The sequence below is a fragment of the Sciurus vulgaris genome (assembly GCF_902686455.1).
Source record: "Sciurus vulgaris genome assembly, chromosome: 15".
Lineage (NCBI taxonomy): Eukaryota > Metazoa > Chordata > Mammalia > Rodentia > Sciuridae > Sciurus > Sciurus vulgaris.
This window is the reverse complement of record NC_136476.1, coordinates 29241287-29263817: the sequence shown is the minus strand read 5'-3', so window position 1 is coordinate 29263817 and position 22531 is coordinate 29241287. Positions and strand designations below refer to the sequence as shown.

The 22531-nt window shown below is 33.7% G+C and overlaps 1 long non-coding RNA gene across 1 annotated transcript in view; it reads left to right on the top strand.

The window, feature by feature from the left end:
- The window catches only part of LOC306645379, a 1014773-nt gene that overhangs the window by 518127 nt on the left and 474115 nt on the right, over positions 1-22531 (top strand). The window contains exon 3 of the long non-coding RNA XR_013759627.1: positions 13374-13444. This is a non-coding gene — a long non-coding RNA (uncharacterized lncRNA). The remainder of the gene's footprint in view (positions 1-13373; positions 13445-22531) is intronic.

Here is a 22531-nt window from a genome sequence, read left to right as displayed (position 1 = left end):
ATTAAAGTCTTTCTGAAAGCAAGTTGTAATTTAAATATTTATCACAGATTCTGAATTCTTGTACTTAGCAAAAGGAATAAACTTGGATCAACAGTGTAGAATTAATTTAAATCACAACTGTCACAGCTGAGGATCACAATACAGTTATGTGCTACATAATGATATTTTGGTCAACAGTGGACTGCACATACTAGGATGGTTCCATAAGCTGATATCATCTGATGGCATCCCAGCCATCTTGGTTTACCCAGGTACACTCTATAATGTTTTCACAATAATAAATTGCCTAATGAAGCATTGTCGTTAAACAATCCATGATTATTTGTGTTTAGGAAATGCAACTCATTATGCACATCACTCGTTTCAATATTTATTTCACTAAAAATGAAATAGGCTTTGGAATCTTGAAGATATGGGCAGGTGGATCCTACCCGAAATGATCAAGGAAGGTTCTGTAGCACTAGTGGCTTCAGTCTTACTTAGAATGTCTCCTCACAAACCTTACATCTTGGCTTGCCTCTTTATGATGTGTTTATCTTCAGGTGGAATCTCATTCTACCTTTTGTTTGTTTGTTTGTTTGTTGTTTTTTGTTTTTGACATCACCCACCATCCTGTATAAGAGAACTATGCTCATAATCATCCCAGAAAAATATACTCATGGACTTCACAATTTTTAAAATTTATTTGTTTTAATTAGTTATACATGACTGTAGAATGCACTTCGATACATCATATATAAATGGAATATAATTTCTCATTCTTCTAGTAGAATGATGTAGAATCCTATTGGTTCTTCAGTTCATATAGGCACATTAGGGTAATAATATCTGATTCATTCTACTATCCTTCCTACCCCCACACCCCTTCCCCACCCTTCCCTTCACTCCCCTCTACCTAATTTTAAATAACTCTATTCTTCAATAGTCCCCTCATCTTATTTTGAATTAGCATCCACATATCAGAGAAATCATTCGGTCTTTGGTTTTGGAGGATCGGCTTATTTCGCTTAGCTTGATATTCTCCAGATCCATCCATTTACCGGCAAACACCGTAATTTCATTCTATTCCATCATATATATATATATATATATTGTTTAGCTATTGTGAGTTAAGCTGCTATAAACATTGATGTGGCTTCATCACTGTGATATGCTGATTTTAATCCTTTGGGTATAAACCAAGGAATGGGATAGCTGGGTCAAATGGTGTTTCCATTCCAAGTTTTCTGAGGAACCTCCATAACTGCTTTCTATAATGGCTGCACCAACTTGCAGTCCCACTAGCAATGTGAGTGTACCTTTTTCCCCACATTCCTGCCAACATTCACTGGTGAAAAGATAACTTACTCAATAAATGGTGCTGGGAAAATTGGAAATCCACATGTAATGAAATTAAATTAAACCCCTATTTCTCATCCTGTGTGAAACTCAACTCAAAATGGATCAAAGACTTAGATACAAGGCCAGACACCCTGCACCCAATAGAAGAAAACGAAGAAAATGTAGACCCAAATCCTCACCATGTTAAATTAGGAACTGGCTTCCTTAACCACGCTCCTAAAGCATAAGAAGTAAAATCAAGAATCAATAAATGGGATGGATTCAAACTAAAAAGCTACTTCTCAGCAAAGGAATCAATCAATAGTGTGAACAGAGAGCCTACAGAATGGGAGAAAGTCTTTACCACATGCACCTCAGATAGAGCACTATTCTCCAGGATATAAAAAGAACTCAAAAAACTTAACACCAAGAAAACAAATAACCCAATTGATAAATGGGCTAAGGAACTGAACAGACACTTCACAGAAGAAGAAATACAATCAATCAACAAATATATGAAAAAATGCTCAACATCTCCAGTAACTAGAGAAATGAAAATCAAAACTACTCTAAGATTTCATCACACTCCAGTCAGAATGGCAATTATGAAGAATATAAGCAACAAAAAATGTTGGTGAGGATGTGTGGAAAAAGGAACACAATTTTATAGACTTTTTTAGGATACTAATAAATACTTGAAAGGTAGCCTTTAAATTCCACACAGGTCCATTGACATGAGGTAAAATTTTTGTACTGTAGGATTTAAACTTCTCCCATTTGTTGACTGTCAATCCATTTTTAATTTTTTTTACAGTATTTTTCATGGATACATGAAATTTTGAAAGAAAATTTTAATGTCCTTTTACCTCAAATATAATCTTAATCTAAAAGTATTGGATGTGTTACATCTCAAACCTGAGTGAGTCACTTAGATAGTATATGCTAATTTTTACCTATAAGTTACAGGTTATATGAAATAATCAGAGATATGACCCCAGCAGTGTGATAGTATAAAATTGTACAGTCTTTAATTCTCAGAAAAGATATTTTATTTCCTATAGCTTTATTATTATTATTATTTTTTGAGATTGACTATATTTTAGTGATTAACTGCCTCTGGGTAGATTAGAATCTAATTGAAACCCAGAAATATCCAGTAAATGCCTATATTTGATTTATAATAAAACTGAAATTAAAATTTAAATATATCCAGTACGAATTTAGTACTCTTTCTGCTCTGATCTCTTAAATTCTTCAACTATTCTTGGAGAGTCAAAAACTTTTTCACTAGTACATTTATATTTGGTAAAGTAATGATCTCTTGTAAATTTCATATTTCCTATCTGCCATAAAATAGCATTTTATTGTGGGTTCCAGAAAATACCCTGTCACTTAGGATTAGTTGAGTGAGGGTGGGTGGAGAGAGTGACAGCATACTTCAGTGTCAGTGTGATTTCAGTCCAGATTTTCCTGTATATTCAGTGTATGCACAGGAAACACGTTCATTCTTCCTGTTCTTTAACTCTGCCTCATCTGGTGGTTCTCTACTGTTTCTCAGTTATCTGCATTTTACCTTTCACTAACAGAACCATCTCTGTTAGTTCCTTCATCAATACTAATGTATTAGTAGTCCTGCTGATGGCTCCGCCTGTCACCTTTCCTGTGGCTCTTAATAAGGATCCCAGCACAAGTATGAGAGAGGAATCCCACCCCAGAGCAAGCCCGGTAACATTCTGAGTTCCCAGGAAGTGACCTGGCCCAATAGCTTCTATCTCTGCAGCTTGATACAGCTCCTTGAACTAAGATGACAATGCATGATGCTTTAATAGATTACATCTGATAAATTAATTTACTTTGAAGATTCATCTCTAAGTCTTCCATCTCCCCATGGCTTTTTATGTAGATTCCTCAGAACTACATAATAATAGGGCAGAAATGGAACAAGTTTTAAATTACACATAGAGAAATGACCCCTGTGGCAGCTGAGCAGGTAAAAAGGGGGTTAAATTTGCTCTTATCTTTTATATGCCTACAGGGCCTTATTTGCTGGTGTTTAAATCTCTGGGAAAAAGCAGTAGGAAGTTTAAGTATTTTGCTACCTCTGCTGCTATGTTCCCGTGGGGGCAGTGCCCTATTTCTTACCATTATTCATTGTCGTTCTGCTTCTAAATAGCAATACTTCTGAGGATGATTGTGCAGCATTGCAGAGGCTGCTTTACTTGAGCTAGGAAGGCATTCCAGAAATGCTGTCACTGAAGATGTGCTTCTAAGAAGGATGTTATTTTGCCACGAGCAGATGAGATCATATGTTATATTTAGGATACCTCGGGAAGGCAACTGCTAATGGGTTACAGCCAAGATCTAAACTTTATATTTTATTCAAGTTGCATTAGCTTTAAGAAACAACTTTTTCTTTGTGCTAGTTGACAATGTTTCATTAAAATTCTTAATCATTTCATGCATAGCATCATGCACAGGAAAAAAGTATAATTATCAGTAAAAATAAACTGCTGAGTGGCATTTTCACATCCATGATACCTAGATTGTTTAAGTTTATAAAGTTGTTTCTTACTCATATTAAATATTTTAGTGAATTGTGCAGAGTCTCCAAAATAACAAGGCATAGAAGGACTTTGTTCCTTTCTCCAAATTTTAAACACAAGTAAATTAAGGAATTTAAATATCTACTCTAAAATGTAATATGCTGTGTTTGTAGTCATCTTGTATTTGGTGCATGAAAGGTGCATTATTGACCGATGGATAAAACTATTTTCTATATATAAGATCTAGAAGTCTTATTCTTTTAAGCCTGGTTTTCCTAGAATTCAATTCTATTGAATTTCACATTTCTATTTGTTTTATTTTGAGTGCATCCAAAATTAAAACTGGAAACTCTTCAAGGATATAGTCTCAGTCTTTCACATAATTTCAAACTGTCTCAAGATATAACTACATACTTCTCAAAACACAATTTTTTCTGTGGACATGAAAAAACAAAATGTAATTTGCAATAGTTGCTTTTAAAAGCTATTTGCTTTCCCTAGTAACATAATACACTTTTGTGAACTGTTTAAATGTATCTTTCTTCTACAAAAAGCATGTGTTTCTTATGGAAAAATAATATATTTTATATTCTTGATTTTCAAAAACATTGGAATGCATTTACAATAAGGAAAAGAAAAAACATTTTTTAAATGTATCACTCTTCAACACAAATAGAAATTGTGAAAGAAAAACAATCTCACCCACATTACAGTAAATTGGGTTTGCAAGAAGGTGGAGCTCTATAGTAATAGCTTTTAAGCAGATTATCTCATTCTCAAATAGTGCATATTGCACTTTGTGTGAAACTGAGATGGAAGAATACATTTCAATTTGATTAAATACCTTTAAAAGTGAGTTTTAACAGAGCTCAATTTAATTTTTTATTTAATATCTTTTTCCTAGACTATTTCATCTTTTCCCTCCCACTTTTAAAAGAATCTTCCCTTGAGAGGGAAGAAAATGTTTAAGTCATTTTAGCCTATAACCACTGATTCGGAAAGAAGTTAACTGTGTGAGCTCCACAAACAAGCCTGCAGACACCAATTTATAGCCTCTGGTTGCTAAGTAGCTTGCTGGTGGTTCTCCCAACAGCCCTGGGCAGTCTGCTAAATTGAGAGGATCACTAATGCTTATTTTGGAAAAACAAGGGTGGGTAAGCAATGATTGCATCCCATACTCTTGGTAATGGCAATTAGGTTGTAGTTATTTGGCTGCCTATGTAATTGGAATTCTCAGTGCGAGATTTGGACAGAAGCACATCTGCTCCTAGGACTCCCTATTAGTGTATCTAAAATGCTTTGACCAATTGTTGAAAGTGCTGGATGGCTACTTAGTCAAGGCTATTTTCAGAATGCATCAAAACTATGTGTTCCTAATTCAGTGACAGCAATCTACAACAAAAATGGAAGACTTGTGTTCTCTGGTCATCAGTGCATTCACTTGCATCCATCCATTGAAAGAAAAATACTTGCTCATCTCACTTCTTTCTGTAAGTTGAGCTTATATTGCTGAATAGAGTTTTACCAAATATTGAAGTTGTTACTGTCTTTTACTTTTTCCATTCCAGTTGCATCCTCAATTTAAAGCAAAACTACTCATTACTAAAAGCAATATTTTTGCCTTTGTCCTTCTGATTGCTATACACTTGAACAAAAACTATTTAGGAGAATGGTGTTTTAATACTTTGGGACTTTTTCTTTAGAAACTGGAAAAATTCAAATTGCTAAACTCAAATTTTAAATTGCAAATGACTCAGACTCTTTGTTTTACGGACAGACATGTTGTTTTGTTGATCATTTTTGTTTTCCAATTTTGTCTACTCTATGATGATGTGGAGCAATTTTATTCAGTTTGAGAAATCTACTTAAATTAGAAGAGTAGAATGGAGGCAGGGGAATTAGAATTTATCCAATACCATTCCCCCCTTTTTTTGCCCTCTCACTCCTAACAAATTAAAAAAAAAAAAAAAAAAAAAAAAAAACTGAGGGCCAAAGTAAGTAACTTTTCTTAGGACATAGATAGAAATGGCATTTTAACTCAGGAATTTCACTTAAAAAATCAAGTGTTCTTTATGTGAGGAAGATTTCTTTTAGGTGGAAATTAAAATGTGCCTGATTTGGCAACAATAACCTGGCTCACTTGTGCAACTGTCGCCATTTTTCATTGCAACTTCTATTTTCTTTCTGTATTAACCAGTACAGACCCTAGGGACTTGTAAACCTTGCATTTTAACAGGCAAAATTCATACAGGCCTTTCTTTTCCATAACATTGTTTTAGCATAGCATGAAAATAATTGTCTCTGGAGATATGGACACTTTGGATGTCTTCAATTTTACATAAATCAAGGTTTTACTTTCTATTTTCTATTGATGCAAATGAAAAATTTAAATTTTCAAAGTACAGATAGGATGATCACTTTAATTTCATAATTTTTATAGATTATTTCAAAAATTTGGACAATTCAATAATATTTTTCATGGTTAAAATTTCTGCCCTTTAAAAATTAAGCTATGGAGATGAGAAAAGTTTTGTGATAGACAAATCTATGTATATGCTTTTTATATAAAGAAATTGAAAACAAAGATGGCATCTAGCTCAAATACTTTTATAGTCAGACATTGTTTTGTACCTAAACTAATTTTAAATAGCAGCATAGTAGAACGAAGGTCAGAGATTAAAGTTTATTGTTATCATAGGGATTTGTGTTGGGTCATAATTTTTTAATTTGTTCTAATTAGTTATACATGACAGTAGAATGCATTTTGACACAGCATTCATAAATGGAGCATAATTTCTCATTATTCTGGTTATACATGATGTAGGATCACACTGGTTATGTAGTTGTAGATGTGCATAGGATATTAATGACCGATTCATTCTGCTATCCTTTCTACACACGACCCTCCTTTTGCTCCCCTCTTCCTAATCCAAAGTACCTCTATTCTTCCCTAGCCAGCCCCCACACACTTTTTTTGTGATTTAGCATCCACATATCAGAGAAAACATTTGGTCTTTGTTTTTTGGGGATTAGCTTATTTTGCTTAGCATGATATTCTCCAACTACATCCATTTACCAGCAAATGCCATAATTTCATTCTTCTTTAAAACTGGATAATATTCCATTGTCTATACATAGTACATTTTCTTTCTTTTTTTTTTTTTTTTTTTTTTTTTTTTTTTTTTTTTTTTTTTGTGGTGCTGGGGATTGAACTCAGAGCCTTGTGCATGGGAGGCAAGTACTCTCCGAACTGAGCTATATCCCCAGCCTCCACATTTTCTTATTCATTCATCTGTTGATAGGCACCTAGGTTGGTTCCATAATTTAACTATTGTTAGTTGAGATACTGTAAACATTGATGTGGCTGTATCTCCGTAGTATGCTGATTTTAAGTCCTTTGGGTATAAACCAAGGAGTGGGATAGCTGGGTCAAATGGTGGTTCCATTCCAAGTTTTCTGAGGAATCTCCACACTGCTTTCCAGAGTGGTTATGCCAATTTGCAGTCCCACCAGCAATGTACTTTTTTCCCCACATTCTCACCAACATTAATTGTTGCTTGTATTCTTGATGATTGCCATTCTGACTGAAATGAGATGAAATCTTAGTTTTGATTTGCATTTACCTAATTGCTAAAGATGTGGAACCATAATTTTAAAATATCTGGATGCAGTATGGAGATCTAAACTAAATTTAGGTCTATAGGGAATGGATACAACAAATATATTGTACCCATAATCCAGGAAAGTGACAACTGTTCTTTGAGGACAGATGAATAAAAAAAAATTAGATTGATTTCACAATATCCAATTTGTGTAAATGGGCAAACATTTTCGGGGTGTAATAGTGACATTTTAGATGGTTAATTCAGACCTAATATTTATTAACTATATGATTTGGGGCAAATTTTACCTCTTTAAGCATCAGTATCTTTAAAATGGTGATAATATTAATATCTCTCTATGCGATTCTAGGGTAACTGAATGTGATATGTCAGATACAGAGTGAGTACTCAATAAATGTTATGTATCATATTATTTACTGAGAGAATGCAAGAACCAATGAATACAATAAAGGTGACTGAATATTTTCACAAATGAATCCGGGTATCTTTGAGACATCCAAATAGAACTGTTCAATAGTAAGTCTGATACACCGATTTGGGGGCTAAATATATATTTGGGATCTTTCAGTAATGGATTATTATTGAAATGGATTTATGTGAAGGCATTGTAAGTGATGTTATAGAATTAAAAGGGGAAGTTGTCAAGAATGACGTTCTGAAAAAACATACTGAGACTCACTTGGATAATTAACTAAGAAGGAATAACCAGGGAGGAAGAGAGCTGGAGAAAAGTAGTGTCATGGATCAGGGAAGAAGTTGTAATATTGTAACAATAGTCAATAGAACCAAATGTTAGACAAAACAAAGTAAGTTCAAATCTGTGTTGGAATTGCCAGTATGGAGGTGGTCACAAATTTCAGACACATAAATACTGGGTAGAAGGAATATCTAAGAAAGTGAATAAGGGAAACTAGATGTATGGAAGTACAGAAGGTGAAGGTAAAGAACTTCTTAAGAAAGTATGACTAAAACAAAACAGAGAAATGGATTAACTATGTAGCATGTGAGCCTAGAAGGATTTGGGTAGTTTTTATTTTAAGATATATGAATTGTTAGAAATGTCTTTTCATGGAGTTATTTTTTAGAAATTAAAATTCAACTTAAGAAAAGTATTTTGTATGCAACACAAGTGACATACTTTCCAAGAAAATGAAGATTATTGTTTTTGCAAATACCAGTGGTCAATAATATTTGATAGCTATATTCCCAACTCACACATTTTAGGGTTACCTATCATTTGAGTGTGATGCTCAAGTGCTGATAAATTGGCATTCAATAAGCAAATTGGCCTCAAAATGTTTATCCAGCTTATCAGTCAAATCTCTCAGGGAACTGAGCATGGTGACGAACACTCTGGTCACTATTTTGCTGTCAACAAGCTACTATTTGTGTGTCTAAGATGTCAAGGAGAAAAGGATTCAAACAGGCCTTAACAATCAGAGATGCCACTAATGTATGCACACTGTCAGCCTAACCTGCCCTGATTCCTATCAAAAGAATTAGTAAGTTAGTATCTTTCTTTGAAATACCTAATACTGCATTTATTTGGGAAATATGCAGTGTGAGTAGAGTGGGTGTACTGCCAGATGCCAGTGCTGAATTTCTAACACGGAGGCTATTTTAGACTTACAGACCAGCAGGAATCTGAAATGATCATTAATTAGTAAGGAATATTCCATTCCATGATTTAGATAGGCTCACATATCCTCCTACTTTTTAAACAAAGGATGAGCTAGACTTTCTGTTTCCTGATCAAGGGCCAAAGTTACAGTATAAAGCATGATCTCTTGCCATTATTTACTCACTTTTCTTTTTCCTGCCACAGTTGTGGAAGAAGTAAATTGTCATTTTAATCAGGGAACCATTAGTAGGGAGCTCAGGCTGTCGGAGTTGGGCAACATAAGATTGGAATGGAGGAAATGGAGTCATATTATCTGGAGTTGTTAAGTAGCAGGAAGGTGAGACTGCAAGAAAGCTGAGGTCACAGGGGTCCAGACTTGAAGTCCTTAAGAATAGACAGACCTGGGGACAACCTGGAGTGGGAAGTCAGAGCCAGGAGGCTGAGGCAGAATGGGAGAGGAAGAAAGGGTCATAGGTGAGAACTTAAGCCAAAGGAACGACTGAGAGGAAGGAACAGAGGTTTGATCATTGGAGGTTCATGTAAGAAAAGTAGAATTCCAGTAAGATATACTTAATTTTAATTTTAATTATGAATTGATGACAATGGTTTGCATGATTATGTTTTGTGATCTTTAATGAAAGCATTCATAAAAGGCATTCATATGTATCTTTTCCTTTATAGGCATATTTTATTAGGAAATGCACATTTAACATCTGCTCACAGAATCATTTTTAAAAGGCTAAAAGAATTTCAAGAGACTTACTCATTTTTATCTTTTATTTTTACTATAATTGTATGCCCTTGTAAATTTCAGAAACTCCCTTTTTTATATAATCTTATTTTGTAATTAGAGCAGAAGGCAAATTTTAATCTTTTTTTGCTTTCCCCCCATGTTATATGTCTCCTTAATTGCTGGTGTTTATGACATATTTTATAGTCAGTTTTGTGTTCAAAGAATTAAGTCAGTAACCATAGGATAGGACTTCATTTGTGAGTGATTCTCTTGAAACTTTTGACAATGATCAGTATATAATGAAGGTGGTGAATTAGCTTCTAAATTTATAGTGGCAGGCTTTATGTAAGTAACAGACTTAACCAAAATAGCATTTTTCCTTTACATAATACACTTGCTCCTGTGTGTTTGTGTGTGTGTGTTTCTCAATGTGTGAGAGTCTGTTATTCACCTCTTCCTGTTAGAGCTAAAAGCAAAATATAAATTGCCAGACAATGGAAACAATACAAAAGAGGAGAAATAAAACAAAATGAAACAGCAGGAAAGATAGCTTCAAAAAAGCAGAGAAAATATCCAAGTTCTTCTAAGAGTAGACTATTACACTGGACAGTAATCTAACCTGCCTTAAAGCCATTTTTTCCTGATTCACAAATGCCGTCAGCTATAACCATCTCAAAGTTAAGTACATTCTATAACTCTTGAAAAAATGTTTATTATAAAGCTTATAACTTGTGAATCAACCTCCAGAAAGAAAATATATTCTCATGCATAAGTTTTGAATACTACCATTATTAAATATTGCTTTACTCTTGAAAAACAAAGGTAAGATTTGAGGAAATAGGCAATTCGTTAAGACAAAAAGCTCAATATTATGTTAAGGTCTTGCTGATACTTTCTATGCCTGTTAATTTGTACAATACAAAAATGCTTAGCATGTTCAGAAACAAAAAATAAATATAGAGATCCAATGTAAAAACCATTTTAAATGTTACTTAAATTCCATAATTTAAATTCTAATATAATGCTGAATACTGATGTAACGGTCCAGAAAGGAAATTTAGCTTTCTTTTTTAAACTTCCCAATATAATCCTATGAATAAATAATGGATTTGTAACTTTGGGGCTCATTTATGAGAAAACACTGATTTTAAGACAGATTGGGGTATATTGGGGAAGGGTATGATGAGTACCATCCTTTAAGAATCACTCCTTTTTCTTTTTAAATACTATTGCATATTTTGATAATTGTAAAATATCTTTGTCAATCCTTGTGGCATTCATATCCATTCACCCCCTTTATGTGATTTGTAGACATGGGTAGCATTTTATTGCAGCTAGGATGAAAGACTGAGTTCAGGCTATCTGCATTGGAATTCCAACCCTACCAGTTTACAGACTAAGAGATTTGGGACAAGTAACTGAAATTCTCTTTGCCTCAGTTTTCTCATCCAGAAGGAAAATCAACAGTTCTTATACCTTACTGGGTTGCTCTGAAGGTTAACATAATGCATATAAGGCATCTGGCACATGGTAACTACTCAATAAATGTAATTTTGCTTATATTTGAAAAACTTCACCAGAAGGTTATAGCAGAAACTTTTTGAAATCCTAACATTATTCATTAAAGAAATGTAAAAGGAAGTAGTTCTAATTTGGTGTCTTTTGGTCCTAGCAATAATCATTTGTCAAATTATCTAGAATAGTACTTTCTTCCTTCCATTAATGCTATTTTATCATTATTCATTGTATGTTTGTATCAAATTATCACACTTCAACCCATAAATGAGTAATTATTATGTGTCAACTAAAAAAATCCATCATAAAAATCTAGGATCATTTTATACTTCATAAATATATACAGATGCAATTGGTCAATATATATTTTTAAAATTTTAAAAGAACAATGTTTCTTCCTTTCAAAACCAGTCATTCTTTGGTCACCTAATATATACTTTGACAACAATAATGTCAAACATGGACAGGAAGCCTTAAGATTCTCCAAATATATTCCCTCTCTCTCTATCACTCTCTCTTTCTCTCTCTTTCTCATGCTGTGTGTGTGTGTGTCTATAAATGTGTGTGTGTATATATAAAACTAATGTAGAGTAATATGTGCATATATATATATATATATATCCCTTGGTCATGAGTCAAAATTTTACTAGATTTTAAATGCATACAGAATATAGAACAAGATTACTGAACTAAAAAAAAATTAGAGGAAATAAGGCAAATATATGAAAATATGAAAAATACATGATGAAGCATGTGCTAATATTAGAACAAGCCTGTAAGTAAAATAGAAATTCATAAGGAATTATGGCTTCCTGGATTAGTTGAGGTTAGAGCTTCATTTGTAAAGAATGAGGAACATTTGAGTAGGGAGCAAATGAACATTCTAGGAAGAAAGAAACACCAGAATCTCAGATGTATGTGAGAAAGGGAACTGATGTAGGGAATAATGATGAACTCTGAAACTTTATTTCTTTATGATCAGTGATTGGTGGGAACTTTGGACCCCAGAAGAAAATGACCATTCTGATCATTAAGCAGCTGGGATCACTGGCTTGTTGTAACCCAATTCAAATTTTCTGCTCCTAAATGTGTGATTTTATGTGAAATGTTCAATTACAGGTGACTTCTCTCTAAGTTGTATTTGGCAGATATTCAGCTGTTAACATTTATTCTCTGTCCTGGCATATGAAAGAATGTTGTTGTATATTATTTAACTTGGTTGTGACCCCAGATGTTTTATGTTTTCTACTTTGCTATAATTGGAAAGTTGTTAACTGTTCCAGGGTACCACAGTTGCTTGGATGTGGAACTGAAATTTTGTAAATAATAATCATAATTTGATAGGATTATTTCTTTATGAATGTACAAAAAATTGATAATCAGTAGTTTACTATTAGGAAAAATTCTGATGGGTTATTTTCTTATATAAAACAAAGACAAATTTTCAGATCTCATATTTAAAATTCAAATTGTGCTTTAATAAAGTATATTGTCAGTTAGAAAAACAAAAAAGATTTGTGGTTAATTAACAAATGAATGTCCTATAGCATAAATTTATACTAGAGAAATATCTTAAGATTATATATGTTTTTTCTTGGGGGGGGGTGGGTACCAGGTGATGAACTTAGGGGCACTTGGCCACTGAGCCACATCCCCAGCCCTATTTTGTACTTCATGTAAGACAGGGTCTCACTGAGTGGCTTAGCACCTCACTTTTGCTGAGACTGGCTTTGAACTCTTGATCCTCCTGCCTCAGCCTCCCGAGCTGCTGAGATAGATTTCAGGCATGCACCACTGTGCTCAGTAAGATTATATATATTCTTTAAATATTATGGGCTATAATACTTTACATGAATGAACTAATACAGACTCCCATTTTAGCATTAATTTGTCATTTCAGCAATATATAAGGTGCCACTTTTTACTGCTCTTTTTCATCATACCAACCGATTTAAATTTGACATAATATAACTTCCAGAAAATGTGAATTAAAAGGTGTCTCTCATTTTCTCTTTCAGGGAAATCTTGAGGAGTTTGACACTTTTCATCCTCCAGCCATTCATCATTTTGTGGGGGAAGCTACACATTGGTGAGTCTCACTTATTCTAAATTCTATTTTTAATGTCTATGACAGAATTCTAATGTAGAATAAAAATTAAAGAGATGTTGCTTGGCTAATTACACAATGGTTTTTAAATAGCAGAATTACAATATCATGGTTTTGCTTTTTTGAAAATTTCTTAGAAATAGAAGCTCTATTAAAACCTGTAGAGTTAAAATCGAATTTCATAATGGGATAAAAACTAATAACTTTTCATTCTTCAAATTGTGCAATACTGCTTATAGCTATTGTTTAGGACATTCTATTTATTGATACCTTGGATCCCAAAGCACAGAAAATGAGCATCCATGAAAAGATTTGAAGTTACAGTCACATAAGAGCTAATAAATCCTACCAGGGTCTTAAATACATAATAGTTATTTTGCATATTGAATTCACATTTAATGGTAAGCTCTATTATAGTTGAATTTTATGCTGTAAAACCAAATCTGCAGCTATTTTATGTTTCAATGTATTGTGTCTCTGTTATCTATAAATAACATTAATACACCCTGGTATATTTCTGAAAAAACCCCACTCCCATCTAACTATTCTCTCACTCATTCATTCTGGAACATGTGGGCATGGAGGTGTACACACATACACAGACACATTCACATTCTCTTTAATGTCACAAGCATCATATCAGCTCACCATTAGTTTGTACTTTCCCAATTCATTTAACTCTGCAACTGCAGTTACAGAGGCACATTTCTTCTTTAATTCAGATTATCAGAACCTTCTGCTGGAACAATCCATCAATTAAAATCGCTCAATCTCCACTCAAGTATATGCATACTGTTAATCACATAAATTTAATGTTATAGTTAGAGAGAAATAGAAGTAAAACTATAAAATGCACACAATGGAAATTTTAAAAGAAGCAATGGAAATAGATCTGTGTAGAAATTATACCAGAATTTTGGGAACCCAAGTTCTAAAAATCCTCTGATTTTTCCTGATTTTTATCAACTGCTGTAAGATATGTCTGTCACTCAAAGACTCTTCAAGAACACATTTTGAGCATAAGATAGAACAAATGTACTACATGCTGCAAGACAGTGAGTGCACTTTTACATTCATACATAAAATGTACACATGAATGCAGTTGATGCGGACAAGATTAGTTGAATGACGAGTTTGAAGAGGTTTGCAGGAACACTAGAAATCTTATCTCAATATTCCTCTTACTGAAAGTTTAGGGAGTAAGAGAATTTCAAAGGTGTTGTTATGGAGAATTAAATAGTCAAGTAAATGGGAAAGATATCTCATATCACACAGATATCTCCAAAGGTATTTTCCAGTTGATTGATCTTACATTTCATCACTGTATTGTACCATCCTTTAGTCAAGTATAACCTTCCTTTCTTTTTCTTCAATGAGATCATCAGTGGTGGACTATCACATGTGATACTACAAAGAGAAAAGAGGTTGATTAAATAGCAAGATGTTATTCAACCCTAGTTGTTTCTGCATATGACAATTCTGCAAGAATTGTATTTCACAGTACATCAGATAACTTCCTTTGACTGTTAAGTATCTCCTATTCTTACTCCCTACAATAGGAGCTCATAATAAGTCAAGACTGTAAAAATCTAAACTAGGCAGGTGGCAAATTGAGGACATTACAGAACAGCAACTTGGAAAGCTGAGGCAGGTAGATTGCAAGTTTGAGACCAGCCTCAGCAACATAGGCCTTAAGTAACTTAGTGAGACCCTGTCTCAAAATTTTAAAAAAAGGGGGCTAGGGGTATGGTTCAGTGGTTAAGTGCCCCTGGGTTCAATCGCCAGCAAAAATTTAAAAAAAAAAAAAAAAAAATTGCTGATTGCAGATTCCACTATTTGGGACTTCCTCTCTTTCAAAACATAACACTGCTGAACCAATTTGAAATCAATTTAAATGTTCTGGTTATACAGAAACCATTTCTCCACCTCTTGTCTTAAAAAAAAGTCATATTTTGCTGAAATGCAAATGTCTAATATCTAAATCATTCCTTTAGTTTATCAAATAAATTAATAAAATGAGGATCTTCTGGCATGGCTGGGAATCCTTAGTGACTCATTGATATGGCTTTCAATAACAGGTCACCCAGCTCACTGATAATTTAATTAAATTCATTCATATTCCACAGATCAATTTCTGTTTCACCAAAGCATAATATATGTTGTAGACTTTGTCCTTTTGAAAATACCATTATAGCTTGGCATTAGATTCTCTATACTGGGGCTCTAGAAATTGTCCATGACTTTCTTCTACAGAAAGAGAGTAGCAGTTTAATCAATTTTGCTATTTTAGATTGAATTTTCCTGTTATGTTTTCTTGGTAGTCAACTACCTGACAAAGGTGTTTGAATTGCCTTTCTACACATGAAATCCAAATAAAGGAAGTTAGTTTGGCATCTTCTCAGAACATGATGAAGATTTAAACAGCTTTATACTCAACATTCAAGGTTGCTGGTGAAAAAAAAAATCACAAACTATAGAGTTCAAGGATGAGAATGAGGTGGGAAGCAGATGGAATGAGTTGAGTGGTTTGGCTTCCCACTAAATAGTCCATGTGTAGTGTTCAGGGCACAGAGCTCTATTGATTAAACCTTCAAAATTTTCTTAGTTGGAATTTTCCTAATGGAGTGGATCACCCCAGTGCACTCCCTTCTTGCCTTTACCCACAACCATACCCTTAATATACCTTCTACTTTCCCAGATATCCCTCCAAGGAGTTAGCATTCATGCAGTCACTTCTTAGGTTTCTTCTCTTTTCAGTCGATACCTTTCATGGTTGAAGTCATCTATTCTTGTAGTTTCAAAGATGATTTATAGCTTGTGACATTCAAATCAATATGTCCTCCTAACATCTCATTCCTGAGAAACAAATCAACATATCTATTTGGTAGCACATTAGTTTCTCAGCTTCTAACATATTAAAATTGAACTCACAGTGTTTTCCCATAAAACTTTTGTTCTTTCTATTCCTATGGATTGAAGAACCATCTTCCCAGTTCCCCAAAAAGAAACTTGAAAAATATCCCTGGCTCCTCTTATGCTTTCTCACATGCTTATCAATTCATGAAACCTTGTCAATGTCATATGTGAATGGATAGGAAATGCAATAGGAAGTTTTAAAAAACGCAATTCAATACATTTTAAAACCATGCTTCATGAAATGCTTTAGTGGACATTAAATCCATTAGGATGAATGAAATAAACATCCTAGACTAAAACAAGAAGAAAAAGGTAATTCTGAAATATTCTACCATTTAGTTTGGTATATTCTTTTGTAAACTTCAATCTCTTTAATACATGTATTTCAGGGTTTTCACATACACATGCATAGTAACCCTATGGATCCACAGATTCAGCATCTGCAGATTTAACCAACAACAGATTGAAAACATTTGGGAAAAAATTGAAGGTGTACTGAACATATACAAATGTTTTTATTCTCGTCATTCTCTAAACAGTACAGCATAACAACTATTTGTACAGCATTTACAGTGTAATAGAAAGTAGAAGTAATCCAGAGATGATTTAAAGATATATAGGAGGATATTTGTATGTTATATGCAAATACTATACTATTTTGTATGAAGGACTTTATCATCTGTGATTATACAGGTGGTCCTGGAGCCAATCCTGAGGATACTGAGCGATGACTGTGTATGTACCTTCACAAAGTCATTGTAGCATACCCCATAACCCTGACAAGATCAATGCTCAAAAACCTTCCAACATATAATTACAGTGAGAAGAAAGTTCTGTTCCATATAAGCTCATAACAATTCTTCCACATGTAGTAATCAAATATGTATAATTTTCTCTTATCCTTTTAAAGTTAATAACACATTAGACATGCTTACATTTGACCAAATGCTAATTGTGTTTTGGTATTCTTATATGCAAAATTAACATGGATGAAATAGGGTTTGATTCATATGTGTGTTTCTCCATGGTGTTGGGCATATTTATGAAGCAGGGCAGCAATGCTTTCCTGATGCTTGGAAGAGGTCAAATCTTTACTTTACTTTTCCCCCAGCTTCAATGTTTATGCTTTTATCATAAATAGTCTTTTGAATACTATAAGAAAGTTCCCATCCATTTACTCAAAATATACTATAATAACTAGAAAAGAAATTTTGATTACCTTCAGATACCTCATATAATAAAATTGGTCATTCATATCATATTTCAATTTCTATTTATTTATAGAGGACTTGTTCCATCAACTGTGCTTATTTTCAGGAATCTGACTATATATTCCTATCAATGGCCAGAGGGAACTGAATTAATAAAAGGAATTACCCCTTTTTATTTATTCTACCAAGGCCAAGTCTCTAGAGGAATGCTTCATTATTGCAGACAATACATTCCCTGGTTTGCTGGCTGGGTTTAATGGGATGTTAGAATCGATTGGACCTATTTCTCTGTCACCTGAGAAGCACTGTAGGTTTTGTGGTATGTTGCAGTTTCGTATTCTTCTCACATCTTTTTTTGAAATTTGACATTGCTAAACCAAATGTCTTCCTTGCTTATGTGACCACAACTTCCTTTTTCTAAGGAAATAGTTCTTGTAAATGTGTAATGTACCTGGAATCCGAGTCCACCACACTGGTTGTGTCAGTCATGATAGATGATATTGTGTATTGTAAGAACGGCACTGAAAGTGTGAGGAGGCTCAGATTTGCATGTTTGCAATCAGTCATGCTGTGCTACCATGAAAACAGCGCCCCCTTGTGAAGACAGGCTTACTGTTACTATTACAGGGAATATGCATATACTGTGAGTTAAAATGAAAAAAGCAAGTTTATGTTTTTACCATTGTCTTTTTTTATTTATTTATTTTTATTGGTTCTTTTTAGTTTACACATGACAATGTAATCCATTGTGCTTTTAAATTCACTCTATCAGGATAGTTATTTCCCTACTCCTTGAAAACGTGGGCAAACACCTTGACTTTTCTGCGATTTTTAGATGCTAAAAAAATGCTCACCATGCACGAAGAACGGTGGTGCTTGCCTGTAATTCCAGTGGCTCAGGAAGGCTGAAGCAAGAGAATCGGGAGTCCAAAGCAAACCTGAGCAATTTAATGAGGCCCTGGGCAACTCAACGAGACCCTGTCTCTAAATAAAATATAAAAAAGGGCTGGGGATGTGGCTCAATGGTAAAGCACCCCTGGGTTTAATCCTAGGTACAAAAGCAAACAAACTAACACATAAACAAAAATTATCGCCATCATTTCAAATCTTTAAAACAGTGTCAACTCATGTCCATTCCATGGTTACTTCATACTGAGACCTCTCTTTTCTGCCAGTAGTCCAGGACAGATGGGGTGATCACCTTCTTTTCCTCTCTGTTTAAGCATTATAGCATTCGTAATCCAGGGCTTGCCAAAGCCAGTTTCCAAATGTCCAGCTTTGGGGCACAGTGAGAGAAAAACAGAATGGGGACTAGAAAAGTTCTGGGTGATCATATTGGCCTGAACTGGAAGGTATTTAAAGTTGCTATTTTCTTGGCGGAATTTGTGTGGTTTCTTCAGAAATATCATCCATCAATCTGCAGAAATACATTAAAGCAGGTCATGCATGCCAAAGGTCAACCTTCCAAGGCTCACTGCTAGCCCATTAGCACTGGGCATCCTGCTTTACCTCTCTCTAGTTTCTCTTTCTTGGGATCTATTCTTGCCTGCCTGTTCTCCTAGGGTTCTTTTTCACCCTTTATATCTCTCAGTGAGTGAGGCTGAAATGTCCCCCAAAGTGTAGCACAGGTATTTAATCCTCCTCATGGTCTCCTTAGAGTCTCCTCTGGAATGTGCTCAGCCAAACATCCATTCTAAATCTTACATGCAACACAGATGTCTAGAAGAAATAAGAATTCTCCCATGATAAGCCGTGATAAAATCTACTAAGACCAACTCAGATCTGGCTGTCATACTTGGGAATGTGAATACGTTCAAATATACACACTTTCATTTTTATTATTCTTAGGTGAAATTGCTCAATTATCATAAAATTTCAAGATTTTTTTAAGTATTTGAAAAATGTGAAACTGTTTAAATGGATCAGAGATGAAACACTTAGAATTGGTAAATTGAGACATCTGGTTACAGATAATACAGCATTTTAATATTTATTTGAAGTATCATATAACAAGAGTTCACTATACAATTAGAGTAAAGCTGTTGCATTTTTGTAGTCATAAGTGATTTATAGTCTAAAGGCTATTTTCTCAAGACACCAGATATTCACATCTAGCAATAAAACATGGTAAACAAATAGAAATCCTTTGCAGGGACGTCTACCTTCAGAGTTAGGAAACAGAATTTACAAGTCACTATTTATATAATATTGTGCAAACTTATTCTAAAATAAATATAATATATTATTTCAATAAAAATATCAATACTTGAAACAGCATTGACAAATGCTTATCATAATTAAATTATATGTTAATAAAACATTTATCTTATCTTCTATTAAATATGTCTTAGGACATTGCCAAAATAAACTTACCCTTACAAAACATTTGAAAACATTTCTTCTAATGGTTGAAAATTATCACTATGGATATAAAACTAAAGGAAGTCCATATTACTGAAAATAAATTACACAAGACCTTTTATTTTAAATAATGGGTATTTGGAACAATTCATAACCATTCCATGACAAACCAAAATCCTATAGTTGAAGGTATTCTGAAGCATAAGACTGAAGCAGTATTTTTCAGAACACAAATTGGCATATGTATCATAAGTATACAAAAGTCTTACCTTTATTGAGTGAACGAACATTTTTTTCCCAAGTCTGTGTTTTGTCAGAAATAAAGAACTTCTAAAATATTTTTACTTATGCCCTAACTGGCAACACAATATAGTAATGGAATGGCAGTACCTAAAAGGAAAGCAATCTCAGGACTTACGTAATAAAACTAAGAATGTTGGTTTTACACAATTCTGTAGTGACTCTCACACCATCTGAAACAAACAAACAAACAAAAATTCAGTTTCAGATTTGACAATAAAATGCACTAGTAATCATGATGACCTGAGAAGAATCCAAAAACAGTAAATACGAAGTTTCATGAAATATTGGAAGTTAACTTTCTTTAGAGAAAAGATGTCGAATTTTTCATTCAAATGTGTGGAAGAAAGTATGTGCAGATTTGGTTTAGTTTTTGCTGAGTCTGCCTTTCAAAGGTAGAATATACTATTATATAGAAACACCTGTCTATGGTGTGCTGGAAGGACCAGATTTGTTTCCCAATGGAACCTCTGAAGTCTCCTTTAATGGACAAATTTGCAGGCAAATTGCAGTATATTTGAGGTATGGCTTTTCTATAGGGAAGCTAAGAGATGTGATTTTCTGAGATTTTTCCTTTTAAAGGGATCACTTTGTATTGTATTGACATCATATAATAATGTTTAAAATTCTTAGAACAATAAAGGATTTTTGAAACATCCTGATCTCTGAAGAAAATTTTAGAAATACATAAAATATTGACTATTCATTTAAAATAATTAGTTATAATTTGATTAATCAGAACATCAATACATATATTTATTACAGAAATATATATAAATATATTTAGTAATTTACAAAAGTCTGATTGTTTTGTTGTTCTCAATGTCTAAAAATATTTAATATGCAAATATGTAGTGTAAAGAAATAGATTAAAATATTATTTTCATTTTATTTTAACATCTACAATTTGGATGAAGGACACATACTTCTAGTGCAATATTATGTTTTGAGGCAGAATACAATTTCATTCAAGGACAGCTTTATATAAAGCCAGCATAAGATTTTTTGGAGGCATAAAAAATACTGAAGCATAAAACATGTTAAAGGAACAACCTAATTACAATCAAATAACTCAATGGCCTTTCTGCTCTATAATAGTGAATTATTGAGAACATGAAAACAATTAATGAAATGAATCATTTTTAAAATGGGAGTTCAGCATTTTGGATTCCATTTATAGCATTTTATTCATTCTAGCAGCTGAAATAAAACTTAGTCAATGTAAATCTTAATGGCTACCCAATCTACACAAACTGCAATAAATTTGTTTAATGATTTTTCCCTTAATTTAAGATGAAATACCCACTGTGTAAAAGTTGTGTCGGTTGGTTTTTAATCTGTGCTATACAAGGACCTTATTTCCTTTGCAGTTCTTTCCTGAAGCAGCAATATTTTTGTCAGATGGCATCTGAATATGATAAATAATAGAAATCATTTTCTATTATTTACATTCAAAACATTTATTTATTGCTTACTCTGTGTGCCAAGAAATTAGAATGCTGTCTGAGGACAGTATATAAGAATTAAGTCAGAGGTATGAGATAAATGGGGATTTATCATCAAACAGTACAAATAAGAAGGGTTAGATTTTCAGATTTGATTGTTCCAGATTTGGTTGACATGTGTATCATGGAGGATGCAGGAAGACTCTTTCCTGTAGTCCTGTGTTCCTCAGGTTTTTGTTTCCAGGCTTACTCCCGACAGTCACAAGATGCCTGCCCCAAGGATGGTTGGAAGGCACTTCTCTGTAATGTCTGATTTTTCTTACGCTTGGTGCCTTCAGAAAGAAACCACTCAGTGGACTTTCTCAAGTGCCCAGTCCACCTTTGGAAACCAGCCTCACAAGATAAGCTCACATTTCCATATTCTGTAATAGTGGATGGATTCATTAGGAAAGAATACATGCCTTCAGAAAGATCTCAGGGAGTGTTCACAAACAACCAACAATGTTTGAAATGAGGAACAAAGGAATTTCTGTTTGATCTTAGAAGAACAATTCTGTTGTATATATCTTCCAAGTCTCCACAGAAGAGATAATAGTTGCTGTACAGAGAAAGAGTATGTTTTCAGATAAAGTGAGGTTTTCAAAACTGTTAAGGAACCCAGTGCGGTAGCACACACCTGTAATCCCAATGCCTCAGGAGGCTGAAGCAGAAGGATTACTAGTTCAAAGCCAGCCTCAGCAATTTAGCAAAACCCTAAGCAAACTCAGCAAGACCCTGTCTCTAAATAAAATAAAATACAAAAAAGGCCTGGGGATATGACTCAGTGGTTAAGTGCC